At 38.3% G+C, this 13,331-nt stretch overlaps 1 protein-coding gene across 8 annotated transcripts in view; it reads left to right on the forward strand.

Annotated features, from left to right (window-relative positions):
• ELF2 (E74 like ETS transcription factor 2) overlaps positions 1 to 13,331 on the forward strand; it is a 99,189-nt gene that overhangs the window by 7,556 nt on the left and 78,302 nt on the right. Inside the window, exon 1 of one of the 8 annotated variants that reach the window (XM_061384159.1) lies at positions 12,133 to 12,254. The exons of the other annotated variants lie outside the window; for them this stretch is intronic. The gene's annotated coding sequence lies outside the window, so the exon portion shown is untranslated. Of the gene's footprint in view, positions 1 to 12,132; positions 12,255 to 13,331 lie in introns of those variants that run through there. 8 annotated transcript variants of the gene reach the window in all.

Below are 13,331 nucleotides of genomic sequence, written 5' to 3' on the forward strand. Positions count from 1 at the left end.
GGTGGTTAACTTTTTAAAACCATTTGGTAAGTTTTATCTATAATTTCTTCACATTTTTTCTATTCTTCTCCTTTTTTTCTAGGACTCTCATTATGTGTATGTTGGTATGCTTCATGGTATTCTTAAATCTCTGAGGATCTGTACATTTAAAATTTTTTTATTTTCTCTTCTTCATAATTGGTGGGCTTCCCTGGTGACTCAGATGGTAAAGAATCCACCTAGAAGGCGGGAGACCGGGGTTCGATCCCTGGGTTGGGAATATCCCCTGGAGGAGGGTATGGCAACCCACTCCAGTATCTTGCCTGGAGAATCCCTATCGACAAAGGGGCCTAGTAGTCTACAGTCCATGGGGTCGCAAAGAGTTGGTCACCACTGAGCGACTTTCACACAGCATTGTAATAGCTTCAAGTGCATTGGCTGTTTCTTCTGTCATCTCCAATCCACTTTTGAACTCTGCTAGTGAATTTAAAATTTTGGTTCTTTCTCTTTTTCCCCCCTGCACCCAGTGGCTTTTGGGATCTTAGTTCCCCCACCAGAGCCCTTGGCAGTGAAAGCTTTGTGTCCTAACTACTGGATATCCAGGGAATTTCCTCAAATTTTGGTTCTTAATATTTTTCCACTCTAGAATTGTTAATACTTTTTAACTCCAGGATTTCCATTTATTCTTTTTAAAAAAAATAATATCTGTATGTTTATTGAGATTGCCTATTTTATGAGTTATAGTTGTCATACTTTCCTTTAATTTTTTTAAACATGGTTTTTTTGTTTGGAGATGAAATTAAATTTTAGGTAGAAGATGATATCACAGCTATGTTAAATACTAAAATGAAGGTTGTTTTATTTCTAAATTATATTCAATATTTTAATCTGTATTTCATGATATACATAAAAGTATATTACTCATAAATGCTAAATTTTATCTGATAGTTTCTTTTTAAACATAATTAGCAATTTACTTACAATACTATTGTTTACTGATAAGTAGGATCAGTGTACAATTTGAAAGACATGCTATTAATTCTGAAACCTTAGTTCATTCTCTGAACTGCTTATATAATATAAAGTCTACATGTTTATTTGTATTTCTTGCTGCTTAATTCTCTCACAGTAGGTGCTAATGGGTAGAAAAGAGCAGAAGAAGCCAAAGAGAGCAATATAATGTGTTAGAATGGTTATAAAAATATAAAAATCTGTATATGAGCCTACACATTTAGTAGTAGAGTATTTATTCATTTTAGTTCCTTGAGAGATTATAGTAAATAAGATAAATGTAGCACTTGTTTTCATGGAACTTTATAGTCTGTTAGAGGAGACATAGGTTAAACATATTAACAAGATAATTTTAGAGAATGATAAATATAATGAACAAATAAAATAGGGTAAAGTGAAAGTCGCTCAGTTGTGTCCGACTCTTTGCTACCCCATGGACTATGCGGTCTGTGGAATTCTCCAGGGCAGAGTACTGGAGTGGGTAACCTTTCCCTTCTCCAGGGGATCTTCCCAACCCAGGGATGGAACCCAGGTCTCCCGCATTGCGGGCGAATTCTTTACCAACTGAGCCACAAGAGAAGCCCAAAATAGGGAAATGTGATCTCAAATAGAGAATGATGAGGCAGCTACATGGAAATGTGATATAATTTTGGTGGGAGGGGAGCCATGAAGAAAATGTCTCTCTGAAGAGGTGGTATTTGAAGTGAGATCTGCATGATGGGTGAGGAGGATCAGTCTGTTCATAATCTGGAAGAGCTTTGTAGCCTAGAGAATAGAAGGTGCAGGATAAGCTTGGAGTGTTACAGGAGCAGGGCCAGTGTGGCTGGAGCTCAGCAAGCCAGTGAAAGAGAAATTAAGGGATGAATGAGATCAGAGAGGTGGGGTGGGCTTCCACTGGGTTATCTTTATAAAGACCATGTTAGAGTTTAGAGTTTTTTCTAAGTGTGGTGGGAAAACAGTGGAAAAATATTTCAGTGACTTACATTTTTAACTCAGGAGTTAATTTACAGGCTGAAGCCTGAAGCCAACTGATGCAAAGAGCCGACTCATTAGAAAAGACCCTGGTGCTGGGAAAGATTGAAGGCAGGAGGAGAACGGGATGACAGAGGATGAGATGGTTAGATGTCATCACTGACTCTATGGACTTGAGTTTTAGCCAGTTCTGGGAGTTGGTGATGGACAGGGAAGCCTGGCATGGGTTGCAAAGAGTTGGACACAACTGGGCAACTGAACTGAACTGATATGGTTTTATTCTTTTTAGCAACTTCTGAGTGTGAGTAAATTTCTGAAGGGTGTTTTATAAATGATTTTAGCTTTATAAAGGATAGAAGGGAAAGTGGCTTTTTCCCTGTTTCTTCCTTGAAATTTACTGAAAAATACAACAAAAAAAATCAATATCTGTAAAACTTTGAATTTGTAGTACAGTTGTAGCAGTGGCAAAGATTCTTGCCTAGAAATTAGAGTTCCAGGTGCAATGGAGAAGACGATATTTAGTCAAGTTAAAATAAGCACGCATTTGTTCATAAGTAGTTCAGGCCTCAGAGTGAGAGACTGGGTGCACTTTTCTCCCTAACTACTTCTGCAGGGCCCTTTTTATTTAATATCATGAGAAAGTTTATATTTTGGTTCCAGGTATAATACATATGGTCAAATCTTAATTAAGATCGAAAGCCTATGCCTGAAAAGCTTTGTTTGTTACTAATACAGAGTTGCAGGCCAAAGCTGCTTTCTAAAAGAAAAAAAGCTCAACCCTAGAGAGAGCAAAGGAGAAAGAACTTCTCATGCTGTCAGTTTCTCCCTAAGGCCTGCAGGACTTAATATGAGAGAATTTGTGAGTTAAATAATTAATTCCCTCCTTGCCCCACTCCCCCTTTTTTGGTGGGAAAAGGGAGAAACATGTATGGTTATATAGATGTGATATATATAATTCCCATTTACCATATTTGAACCTTTCTGATTAGCCTATGTTATGAGCCAATAAGTAAGTAGGTAGAGAAATCTCCCAGGGTGGGGTGGGAGAGGTTCTTTGTGATTCTTTCACAGTTTTAATGTTAAAAACAGTTGTATAATCATGAGGCAGAAAAACTTAAAGAGCATAGACTCTGGATCCAGACTGCTTAGGTTGAAATTCTGACTCTCCATTTGTTTGTTGTTTGACCTTGAATAAGTTCCTTTAAAAAAAAAAAACAAACTCCTGGTGCTTCAGTTTCCCCAGATGTAAAATGGGGAATTATACTTGTTTTGTAGGATTGTGTAGATTTACTGGATGAATACATATAGCAAGTTTAGAATAATGCTGGCATGGAGTAAGTGCTCTATAAATGTTAACTACTATTATCCCTTCGTTGTTTGGAAGAAGAAAAAATACTCTTAAGCTAGGCTGGTTATTGACTTTCCTTTAGGATAAATTCACGCTAATGAATTCATATCCTGTTGAATCAGAATATTAAAAAGGTTGTTGTAAAGAGCAGTTCTTTGCTTCCTTTTAAATCACAAAAGTGAAGAAGTTGGCAGAGGCTTTAGAATGATCTACACTAGGGTCTCTCCTTCAAAAAGAAAAATTTTCCCAGTTTGCTTTGCTGAATAGAGCCTAAGTAGATTTGAGGTTTCTTCTTGACTGGGAATCTGCCATACATTCAGATTACCGCTAGCTTCAGCTTCCCATAAAGCAGTTGCTTGACTACCTTAATCCAGTTGAAACAAGTCTTTTAAGTATCTCCTTTTGGATGTGCAAGAGCTAGAGTGACCAGGCTTAAGACTTTTTAAACATCTGCCCAGTGGTCATGGGATAAGCCAGTGACCTTCTTTTTTTCTTAAATTTTGCTGTGCCAGGTCTTAGTTGCAGCACACGGGCAGGATCTTCGATCTTCGTTGTGGTGTGTGGGATCTTGTTCCCTGACCAGGGATCCAACCCTAGCCCCCTGGTTTGGGAGCATGGAGTCTTGGCCACTGGACCACCAGGGAAGTCCCACGCCAGTGACTTTTGATTGTTACTTTTTCCCTAACCAAGCATCCAAGTACATATTCTTTTATCTGGTTCTTGCTTGATTTGGAAATGTCCTTATTCATAGAATGTATGTGGCTGAACATTTATTTCCACCATTATAGTATTTCTTACAGATAGTTTGTGGGGTAAGAATGGAAATGAATGTTCATTTAAGTTTAGGGTTACTGATTAATGATCAAATCTTTGGGGACTTCCCTAGCAGTCCAGTACTTAAGGCTCCACCCTTCTACTCCTGGGGACTCAGGTTCCATGCATACCTCTTGGTGCAGCCGGAAAAAAAAATCAGACCTTTGTTGCTTATCTGCATCCTCAAGATAGGTTGGATTCTAAGATGTGCTTAATGTGATCAATTCCTCCTTTATTATGCTTATTTCCTTATTACTGTCCTGGAATTTAAGCATATGTGAAATTGTAATAGAGATTAGGAGGAAAGAATATTAAAGGAGTATAGCTAGGCAGCAGTATCAATTTTGGCTCCAGTGGTAACTGTGGGCAGCCAAGTCATTTTGATTTTGTCTTGCTGTTTCTTTGCTCATCAGTTCTTTAAATAACTCTAATGTTTGATTATTTGGAGTATTTTTAGATGATAATTCCCTCCTAGATTTTCACCATCCTAAAATAAATTGAACAAACCAACATTTGTTACATTATGCCCAGAAACCTGGCCATTGTAGTTCTTTGGTTGATGAAGAAACCAACTGAAACATGCCTGGCAAGCAAAGCATCAAAATACCTTGAACAGAACTTGGATGATGTCACAAATTATCTAAGTTCACTTCTTATCTGTGTGTGATTCTGTGTCTTTTTCTGTGTGTCAAAACTGAGGGCCATGAGTAAATGTGGATTTTAAGATATTGTTATCCCTGGTACAGGACTCCTGAAATGCAGAATTGTTTTTATGCTTGGCTAGTTATCATACTTGATTTTCCAGTTAGCCTCTTCAATCTATTTCTTCTTCTATAAAATGAGCTCTAAGATCTCTTTCAGTAATTTAATTCAGTTTCTTTTGTCATGTCAATTTCTGGCATCCAATTTATAATATCTAGATGACTCACCTTGCCCTAAAGTAAGTACCATGACAATGACCTCTTGCTGCCCAGATAATTTCCAGCCCTGACTTATGGGCCCAAATATTTGTAAACTATATACTTCTTACACTTAGTTCCATTTTCAGAAGGGGATTCTTCTTTCCTTAAAATATTCATTAGTTTACTTTTTATCCCTTTAAAATGTTGTATTGATTTTTGTTTTAACAAATAACACTGAACATATCAGTTTGGCATGAGGAGCAGTTAGGTTTTAGGTATAATCATCTATTCTGATACTGCTTTATTCTTAATATGAAGCTTTGGCAGTATGATACAACTCTGATTAATGCTGTCAAAGAGATAGTAATAAGGTCACATTCATTCAGTATTCATAGTGTGCCAGGTACTTTATATAAAGGCTTAAAAGAACTGAACACACTGACTTCCTAGGATTGTTTCACCATCTTTTTATGGATGAGAATATTGAAATTTAAAGAGATAAATAACTGTCCAAGGTCACATAGAGGTGAGGCCAACAGTCTACAGATTCTTACTGAGTACCTACTGTATTCTGGGAATACAGTGGCCAACAGGCTCTTAAGTTGCACATGCTCTTAAACATAAAGAATTCTGTTAAAATAGTCGTCATTAATATGCGGATAAGTATACCTATTTCATATAGTTATAAGAATGAGAAGACAATGCATAAAAATGCATGATTTCATAACAAAGAAATAAAAAAATAGATATTGATACTATTGAGCCTGTCATTATATTAGCATTATAAACTACATATATAATTCCCATCAGACTTGGTAGATAATTAAAAAAATAGAACAATGAAATATGAATCAAAACTATTTTAGGAATTGAGTTCCAAATTTAAAAGGATTAATTTTACCAATAAAATGGCTAAGAACAGTTAAGGGTTTTTTTGGGGGGAACTAGTTGTGAGTTAAACTGTATATAAGTTTAGATTATCAAGCTGTAGTTTTTCTTATTATGATGATAATGTTAATACTGTATAAGAATGTCTCTTTAATGGGTTAAATTCAAATTTGTAGCATTGTCCTCTCCTTTTAAAGTCTAGTTTACTGATATTTAATTACAAGTAGTGAAATTTATCCTTATATTTCCATGATTTTGACAAATTCAATTTGTATCATTATGCAGTCACCACCACAGTCAAGATGTGAACAGTGCTATCACCCCCAAAAGTTCCTTGTGCCCTTTAAGATCAACTCCTTCCCACTGATCTGTTTTCTGTTCCTATAGGACCTTTTCTTTAAATGAAATTGCCCTTCCTCTTACTGACCTGTTAGGCTGTTTAGATATAGTTGCTGCACTAGCAAGTAAGATATCTGTGACACTCTGCTGCTACAACTTTGTTACAAATTAGGGATTGCATTAAGAAGTAACTAAATCAGGAAAAAGTGACACAGCCTGTTGGAAAATTGGAAACAAGTTTGTCAATGGTTTAGTATTAATAAATGTTATTTAGTTTACCCAATATATTTGCTGCTGCTGCTACTGCTGCTAAGTCGCTTCAGTCGTGTCCGACTCTGTGCGGCCCCGTAGACGGCAGCCCACCAGGCTCCCCCGTCCCTGGGATTCTCCAGGCAAGAACACTGGAGTGGGTTGCCATTTCCCTCTCCAATGCATGAAAGGGAAAAGTGAAAGTGAAGTCGCTCAGTCATGTCCGACCCTTAGCGACCCCATGGACTGCAACCCACCAGGCTCCTCCATCCATGGGATTTTCCAGGCAAGAGTACTGGAGTGGGGTGCCATTGCCTTCTCCACCCAATATATTTAAAAGGAATCAATTCACGTGAATGGACTTCACATTTTAGGTGTTGTCATTATTATTCAGTTACTCAGTCGTGTCTGACTCTGTGCCCCATGAAGTGCAGCATGCCAGCCTTCCCTGTCCTTCACCATCTCCTGGAGTTTGCTCAAACTCATATCCATTGAGTCACTAATGCCATCCAACCATCTTATCCTTTCTCACTCCCTTCTCCTCCTACACTGTAGATGTGAAACTAATAAAATCAGTTTTAAACCTCTCCTTTGACCAACCTCAGTTGTACAAGATTCAGTTCGTTTGCTCAGTCTTGTCTGACTCTTTGCAGCCCCGTGGACTGCAGCACGCCAGGCCTCCCTGTCCATCACCAACTCCTGGAACTTACTTACTCAAACTCAAGTCCATTGAGTCAGTGATGGCATCCAACCATCTCATCCTCCAAATGTTGGAGCTTTAGCTTCAGCATCAGTCCTTCTAATGAATATTCAGGACTGATTTCCTTTATGATTAACTGCTTTGATCTCCTTGCAGTCCAAGGGACTCTCAAGAGTCTTCTCCAACACCGCGGTCCAAACCATCAATTCTTCGGTGCTCAGCTTTCTTTATAGTCCAGCTCTCACATCCATACATGACTACTGGAAAAACCACAGCTTAGATGGACCTTTGTTGGCAAAGTAACGTCTCTGCTTTTTAATGAGCTGTCTAGGTTGGTCATAGCTTTTCTTCCAAGGAGCAAGCGTCTTTTAATTTCACGGCTGCAGTCACCATCTGCAGTGATTTTGGAGCCCAAGAAAATAAAGTCTGTCACTGTTTCCATTGTTTCCCCATCTATTTGCCATGAAGTAATGGGACCAGATGCCATGATCTTAGTTTTTTGAATGCTGAGTTTTAAGCCAGCTTTTTCATTCTCCTCTTTCACTTTCATCAAGAGGCTCTTCAGTGGTGTCATCTGCATATCTGAGATTATTGATATTTCTCCTGAAATCTTGATTGCAGCTTGTGCTTTATCAGTTTGTCCACAATTAGATAAATCATCCGTGATTCATGACACAGAATGATTTACCCAGTCATTGTTGTTTATTGTGATCACACATGAGTCCATCATTCAGATGAGAACTAGAACTTTTTTTTTTTCTTTTTGGTCACACTGGTGTGGGTAGCTGTTCCCTTCTCCAAGGAATGTTCCCAACCCAGAGATCGAACCTTGCAGGAGAGATCTTAGTTCCCTGACCAGAAATTGAATTTGAGCCCCAGTAGTGAACAAAGCTAGTGGAGGTGATGGAATTCCAGTTGAGCTATTTCAAATCCTGAAAGATGATGCTGTGACAGTGCTGCACTCAATATGCCAGCAAATTTGGAAAACTCAGCAGTGGCCACAGGACTGGCAAAGGTCAGTTTTCATTCCAATCCCAAAGAAAGGCAATGCCAAAGAACGCTCAAAGTACCGCACAATTGCACTCATCTCACACGTTAGTAAAGTAATGCTCAAAATTCTCCAAGCCAGGCTTCAGCAATATGTGAACCGTGAACTTCCTGATGTGCAAGCTGGTTTTAGAAAAGACAGAGGAACCAGAGATCAAATTGCCAACATCCGCAGGATCGTGGAAAAAGCAAGAGGGTTCCAGAAAAACATCTATTTCTGCTTTCTTGACTATGCCAAAGCCTTTGACTGTGTGGATCACAATAAACTGTGGAAAATTCTGAAAGAGATGGGAATACCAGACCACCTGATCTGCCTCTTGAGAAATCTGTATGCAGGTCAGGAAGCAACAGTTAGAACTGGACATGGAACAACAGACTGGTTCCAAATAGGAAAAGGAGTACGTCAAGGCTGTATATTGTCACCCTGTTTATTTAACTTATATGCAGAGTACATCATGAGAAACGCTGGACTGGAAGAAACACAAGCTGGAATCAAGATTGCCGGGAGAAATATCAATAATCTCAGATATGCAGATGACACCACCCTTAGGACAGAAAGTGAAGAGGAACTAAAAAGCCTCTTGATGAAAGTGAAAGAGGAGAGTGAAATAGTTGGCTTAAAGCTCAACATTCAGAAAACGAAGATCATGGCATCCAGTCCCATCACTTCATGGGAAATAGGTGGGGAAACAGTGGAAACAGTGTCAGACTTTCTTTTTTGGGGCTCCAAAATCACTGCAGATGGTGACTGCAGCCATGAAATTAAAAGACACTTACTCCTTGGAAGGAAAGTTATGACCAAACTAGATAGCATATTCAAAAGCAGAGACATTACTTTGCCAACTAAGGTTCGTCTAGTCAAGGCTATGGTTTTTCCTGTGGTCATGTATGGATGTGAGAGTTGGACTGTGAAGAAGGCTGAGCGCCGAAGAATTAATGCTTTTGAACTGTGGTGTTGGAGAAGACTCTTGAGAGTCCCTTGGACTGCAAGGAGATCCAACCAGTCCATTCTGAATGAGATCAGCCCTAGGATTTCTTTGGAAGGAATGATGCTAAAGCTGAAACTCCAGTACTTTGTCCACCTGATGCGAACAGTTGACTCTTTGGAAAAGACTCTGATGCTGGGAGGGATTGGGGGCGGGAGGAGAAGGGGATGACAGAGGATGAGATAGATGGCTGGAAGGCATCACTGACTTGATGGACGTGAGTCTGAGTGAACTCCGGGAGTTGGTGATGGACAGGGAGGCCTGGCGTGCTGCGATTCATGGGGTTGCAAAGAGTCGGACACGACTGAGCGACTGAACTGAACTGAGTGAATCCCAAATTCTAACCACCGGGACTGCCAGGGAATGCCTGAGAATTAGAACCTTGACAAGAATTTACATCACATTTATCTGTGTGTGCCTTAATATATTTAAAAGTCTTTAATAGATTTTGGTTGTGTATATTTCTTATTAGTAGGAGTTCTCCTCTTCCCCCCTTTTTGGACGGAGGGGAATTACTTTACCTAGTCTCTTGTCTTTCAGTTTTGTTTTTGGATTCTGTTAAGAATTAAAAAAAAAATTTGTGTAGTCACGTTTAGTAATTCTTTATTTCTTGCTTTCCATGTATTTAGTAATTTTTCCTTAACTGTGAATTCATGAAGATATTCTCTATTTCCTTCTAATTTGAAAAAATTTATGTATTTAGGTCTTTAGTATACCTGTAATTTATTTTGTGAGTGGTTAGAGGTGGTAATTTAATTTTTGTCTTGTATGGATAATCACTTGTCCCAGCATCATTTAATAGTCTTTTTTTTTTCCCATTGATTTTAACACTGCCTCTTTGTACATTGTTTCCAATATGCATGTGTGTTTTTCTGACCTCTGTATTCTGTTACATTGTTATATTTGGTTATGTCTACACCACTACTTACTGTCTGATTACTAGACTAGACTAGGTAGGATAGTTCTTTTCCAGGGGCTTTGTTCACTTTTGCCAGTTTCTCTTGTGTATACGTTCCCCCTCTTAACTATCTTTGCAAGTTTTTTGTGAAACCCTCTTGGGAATTTTGACTGGAAATATATTGAATTTGTTGGGCTTCCCTGGTAGCTCAGCTGGTAAAGAATCCGCCTGCAATGCAGGAGATCCTGGTTCGATTTGTGGGTTTGGAAGATCCGCTGGAAGGAATAGACTACCCACTCCAGGATTCTTGGGCTTTCCTGGTGGCTCAGATGGTAAAGAACCTGCCTGTAATGGAGGAGACCTGGGTTTGACCTCTGGGTTGGAAACATCCACTGGAGAAGGGAACAGCTACCCACTCCAGTATTCTGGCCTGGAGAATTCCATGGACTGTATAGTCCATGGGGTCGCAAAGAGTCAGACATGATGGAGAGACTTTTACATATTTGAATTTGTTAGATGAATTTGTTGAGCATTGATATCTTTAAGATATTGAGCTTACCTGTCCAACACTGCCAGGGAATTCCCAAGACTTCTTTAATCTCTTTCAATAGATTTATTTATTTTCTCCATAGAGGTCTTTGTTAGGTTGAGTCTTAGATATCTTTTGCAGCTGGTGGGATTTTAGTTCCTGGACCAGAGATTGAACCCAGGATGTGGCAGTGAAAGTGCTGATTCCTAACTGCTGAAATTCCATAACTGCCAGTGAATTCCTAAGTCTTAAGTATCTTATATTTTTGTAGTTATTGTAAATTATATCCTTTTTAAAAACACTTGCTGTTTGTTGCTGGTATATAGAAAAGACACTTGATTTTTATATATTGATTTGTATCCACACAAATTGCAAACCCTCTTCTAATATCAAAAGGTTCTTTTGGATTTTCTACAGTATGTAGAGAGTTTTATCATTTATAAACAATGATAGCTTCATTTCCTCCTTTCCATTTCTTATGCCTTTTAATTTTTCCTTATCAAACTCTTCTGGTCAGGATTGCTAGTATGGTTTTGAAGTGGCAATTGTAGGTATGTTTGTTCTGTTCCCAGTATTGGGGGAAAGTTTTAAATATTTTGCCATTGCGTCTTGGCAGCTTTTTTCTTTTAATTATAAAATTTTATCAAGTGATCTTTATTGTATCTACCAAGATGATGTATTAATTATTACTACACAACAGATTACCTGCAACATGTGTTGATTGGGATGTGGAGAAATTAGAACCGTCATATGTACTGATGAGAATGTGAAATGATGTCATTTGGCATTTTCTCAAAATGTTAAGCATAAAGTTACTATGTGTTCCAGCAGTTCCACTCCTGGGTATATACCAAGAGAAAAGAAAACATGTCTACACAAAAACTTGTACATGAATTTTTATAGCAGCATTATTTTATAATAGTTAAAAAGTAGAAACAATTTTATACCAATTGATGAATGGCTAGAGAAAATGTGATATATCTGTGCAATGGAATCTTATTCAGCAATAAAAGAATTGAAATAATAATACATGTTACAAATAGATGAATACTGAAAGCATAGTAAGTGAAAAAGTCAGTCACAAAAGTTCACATATTTAAAATCCTATTTATATGAAGTGGCCAGAAAAAGCAAATCTCTAGAGAGAAAAGTAGGTTAGTCTTGCCAAGGACTAGGGGTTGGGGAAGGATAGGGAGGGACTGCTAATGGACATGAGGTTTTTTTTGAGAGGGAGTGCTAAAGATTTTCTAAAATTAGATTGTGGTAATGATTGCACCACTTCATTAATGTACTATAAACTTTTGAGTTATATGCTGTAAGTTGGTGAACTGTATGATATGTAGGTGTTAGTGTTAGTCACTCAGTCGTGTCTTACTCTTTGCAACCCCATGGACTGTAGCCCACCAGGCTCCTCTGTCCATAGAATTCTCCAGGCAAGAATACTGGAGTGGATAGCCATTCCCTTTTCCAGGAGATCTTCCTGACCCAGGGATTGAACCTGAGTCTCATGCATTGCAGGCAGATTCTTTACCCTCTGAGCCATCAGAAAGCCCATGATATGTGAGTTATATCTCAATAAAACTTTTTCAAAAGGTAAGTACATATGTAGTTTTGTTAGATATTACCAAATTTCCCTCCCAAAGTGTGCCAATTTGCATTCCCATACATTTACAGTGTATAAATGTACAGTTTTACCAACAGATTATTGTTACACTTTTTAATTTTTACCAATCTGATAGATGAGAGAAATGGTATTTCAATTTTTAAAAAATTTGCATTTTTCTGTGAGTGAATTTGAACATCTTATGTTTAAGGGCTGCTTTTATATCTGGTTTTGTGAATTGTGTGTTTTTCATATTTCTCTCTTTTTTTTTGGTCCTTAATTCTCTATTTTGTTGTTGTTCAGTCATTAAGTTGTGTCCGACTCTTTGCGACCCCATGGACTGCAGCATTCCGGGCTTCCCTGTCCTTCACCATTCAACCATCTCATCCTCTGTCACCCCCCTCTTGCCTTCAGTTTTTCCCAGCATCAGAGTCTTTTCCAGTGAGTCAGCTTTTTGCATCTGGTAGCCAAATTATTGGAGCTTCAGCTTCAGTATCAGTCCTTCCAGTGAATATTCAGGGTTGATTTCCTTTAGGATTGACTGGTTTGATCTCCTTGCTGTCCAGGGGACTTTCAAGAGTCTTCATCAGCACCACAGTTTGAAAGCATCAATTCTTTGATGCTTAGCCTTCTTTATATAGTCCAACTCTTACATCCATACATGACTCCTGGAAAAACCATAGCTTTGACTATATGGACCCTTTTTAATATACTGTCTAGATAATGCCAGCTTTTCTTCCAAGGACTAAGCTTTTAGTTTCATGAAAGCAGTTACTGTCCGCAGTGATTTGGAGCCAAGAAAAATAGTCTGTCACTGTTTCCATATTTTCCCCATCTATTTGCCATGAAGTAATAGGACCAGATGCCATGATCTTAGTTTTTTGAATGTTGAGTTTTAAACCAGCTTTTTCATTCTCCTCTTTCACCCTCATCAAGAAGCTCTTTAGTTTCTCTTTGCTTTCTGCCATTAGAGTGGTATCATCTGCATATCTGAAAAAGTGAAAGTGTAAGTCACTCATTCGTGTCGACTCTTTGCGACCCCATTGACTATATACAGTCCATGGAAT

The sequence above is a fragment of the Bos javanicus genome, chromosome 17, assembly GCF_032452875.1.
Source record: "Bos javanicus breed banteng chromosome 17, ARS-OSU_banteng_1.0, whole genome shotgun sequence".
NCBI lineage: Eukaryota > Metazoa > Chordata > Mammalia > Artiodactyla > Bovidae > Bos > Bos javanicus.